Source organism: Corvus brachyrhynchos, unplaced genomic scaffold (genome assembly GCF_000691975.1).
Source record: "Corvus brachyrhynchos isolate BGI_N302 unplaced genomic scaffold, ASM69197v1 scaffold255, whole genome shotgun sequence".
NCBI lineage: Eukaryota > Metazoa > Chordata > Aves > Passeriformes > Corvidae > Corvus > Corvus brachyrhynchos.
Window position 1 is genome coordinate 5,407,185 of NW_008238358.1, and position 3,141 is coordinate 5,410,325.

Sequence of the window (3,141 nt, forward strand, 5' to 3'; positions counted from 1 at the left end):
ATTTCTTCTGTCCACTAGCTCTTCCAAGCCCAATTTGGGAGGACAGTGCAGAGACCCAGGAGGCCACATAAAACAGAAGACATCCTCTCAGAGCCTCGGCTTGGGAGCTTTGCCTTCAGTGAAGGCAGGAGGGATGGCAGTGCTGCTCTGGCTGTGCACTTTTTCAAGCGCTGTCAAGCACGAGGCAAGCTGAGCTGGCATGTACTTTCCCCTCTGCTGTGAGGGGAAGGCGCATATGAGGGAGGAAATACAGCAATACAGCTGTTCCAGAGCACTTCTGCCCTCTGTCCAGCGGGAGCACGTGAGGGGGGAGGACAGACGCAGAAAGGGAGATTCAGGAAGAGAGTATGGGGCGTTGGGGAGGGACGAGGGGAAGAGAGGAAAGCTACAAATGGAAAGGAAAAGCTCTTTATATGTGCACAAATCTTATTTAAAGATCTGTTTAGCAAGAGCAAATAGCCTAAAATTATGAAATTGTATCTCGAATCCCTGTCATTGTTCCTCCAGAAAGTGCGGCTTTTCTTTCCTTGAGTATTATGTGTGTCTTTCTGCCTCACTCTTTAGGCTCTTCAGCATCGTCTGACCTCAAGCTGAGCAGGATGTTGCCCTTAGCATCTGCCTGTCAAATGTGTAGTTCTCCATGTTGTACATGAAATTATTATTTCCATAGTTGGTTAAGGCAAGTTCCCAAGGAATGTGAAGCAAGAGGCATGCCAGTTCCTGTGGCTGGCCTTGACTGGAGTGCAGGCATTTTGGGACAGGGGCTGTGCCTGGAGGCTGTGGTTACTCTGTGTTATTTTGGCAGCTTAGGGATTCTTCCCTCTGCTCCTGTCTCTCCCACCCTTATGTCTTATTGCTGTTCACCTGTTCCTCTGCCTGTGCTGCATCTGCTTCAGCCTCTCTGAGTTATCTGTGGGGTTGTGCTGAAAAGCTCAGAAGTCTGAGTAAGGAGTAAAAGAGAGCAGCTACTCCCTTGTCTGTAGAGAAGTACCCTCTCGGGCCTGTGCTGACTCTCCCCTGCATCCTGCTTTGAGATCCCTCACCTCAACAGCTAGGAATTAAAGCAGTTGAAGCTCTCTAACTTTGTCCTAACTGCTGCTGCTGCCTTGCTGTTTCTTCTGAAATGACACTTTTAACTTTCTCCAGGATTGGTTTACTCTCTGAATGGCATCTGGTAGTAAGGCCCTGTCTTTGGGGACTGCATGGCTACAAGACTACTAAACGTCCTTTTTTTTTTTTTTTTTTTCCCCATGAAAAACCCAATTACCTACCCCAGCAGGGTTTCACTGCTTTTTTACCTGTGTACTACTGAAAGTGTGCATCTGAGAAAAGGTATTGGCTATAGAAGGAGCAGTTTCCCACCTGCGATAACAGGTATGACCTTTACATCTGATGATCTCCAGACCCCAAAAAGGCCACTGAGAAGCACAAGCCATGCTAATCCCTTTGAGAAGGGAGCATGCTGCAGTATTTGTCTCCAATACCTACACTGCATAAAGTTCTAACAGCTGTTTAATTTTCTGCCCTGCTTGTACAAACACCCAGCTGCTTTGTAGGGAGAAAAGAGTGTATATTGGTGTTGTCTGACAATTGTAACCTGACAGGAAGGCATAGGCTTCCTTTGGAGCACATATATTGTTCATGGCGTACATGTACAATTTAGTAAAATGTCTTTATGCAGCAGCTTTGAGAAATGTTCTGTGCTTTTAACTGCATTGGATCTCCATCTGGTTAATGGACTTGTGTATAGAAACCATATGAAATAATGATGCAGGAGAAGGGAGGGTTTCTTTAAAGTTTATGCTTTTACCATGGTAAACATATCTTAATTATGGCTTCTTCACAATAATGAAGTGTTATCAAAATTCAAATCTAATTAAATATGTCTGTGATCTTTCTACTGATTTCTCTTATTCTTTACTCCAACACTTTCTCATTTTCTTCATGTGATGCACTCTAACACTTGGTCTGTGGGATCTGTTATAAAAAGGAACTGTTTACTGTCTTGGTTCAAAATCCATGGTGCTAGCTGCTATTTGAGTAGGGGTGTGGAGACCCAGTATATGGGGAGATAATTAAATTCTGGGATGGTAGAACAGATTTTGGTAGTACTAAAGAAGTGGATACTGTAAGTAGCCACAAATCTTCAAGGCAGCTGTCTGTCCTGTGTGCAATTAACACCTACTTGTTTAGCTTCTTACTTCAAAGAGGCATGTGAAAATCTGTTACTGAATAATAACTGCTGAACTGTTAGTTGGCAAATAGCCCAGAAAAGGCATTATTAAAAAGTAAATTTAATAAAGATGTCTATAATCCTGCTTTAGTAGAAGGCTTCGTTTGAAGTATTTTGTGTGCTTGTGGTGACCAGAATGATAGCCTAGTGCTCTCATGAAGCACCAGATACATGTATGCAAATATCTGGGTATCTGAAGAGGGGGAAGGAGAAGAAGTAACAAACTGTTTACTGTGTTAGTACTCCGTTGTGGTTCTCTGTGAGGACTGTGTCACTGCTGCTGAGCTGAGAGTGAAATCTGAATAGTAAAAGGATTATTTTTTTCAGTGGCAATAACCTTGAACATCAAGGCCCTGAAAAGTACTGGAGTTGCTCCTCATCCTTGCAGGCACACAAGTCTGCAAGTGCAGCTGTCCTTGGGCCTCATCCAACACAGTTCACAAAGATCAGTGAAGAGTGTCTCTAAGGCTGGAGCTGCAAGTGGCGGGGGAGCAGTTTCATCTAAAACTGCGAGATCAGAGGAGTTCCGAATAGAAAGTTTTTCCTAATTCCTGGAAGGAGATAAATGGGAAGCATGAGTAGTAGTTTGAGAGTCTGTTTTGTAACACTTAACGCAGCCATAACCTCATTAGTGTTCTTAATTTGGATCCAATTACACATAGGTCTGCTTCGGAGTTAAAATATATAGTTCTGTAATTCCTTAAACTACCAGTGTTATAGAAGCAAAAGTTTCTAAGTTTTAATGTGTTTATGTAGCACCCCTGATCTTTAATCTCCTCAGTGTGTGTATGTATGTATTTCCCACCATTTCCTTCTTGGGATAAAGCCCATAATGCGAAGGGCCGTCCAGTCTGCCCATGCGTGCTTTCCTGAGAGCCCTCCTTCTGTTTGTGCTAAGCTTGAGCACA

At 43.5% G+C, this 3,141-nt stretch overlaps 1 long non-coding RNA gene across 1 annotated transcript in view; it reads left to right on the top strand.

Moving 5' to 3' along the window:
- Positions 1-358: 358 nt before the first annotated feature.
- The window catches only part of LOC108447050, a 41,955-nt gene continuing 39,172 nt past the window's right edge, over positions 359-3,141 (top strand). Inside the window, exon 1 of the long non-coding RNA XR_001862435.1 lies at positions 359-1,374. This is a non-coding gene — a long non-coding RNA (uncharacterized LOC108447050). The remainder of the gene's footprint in view (positions 1,375-3,141) is intronic.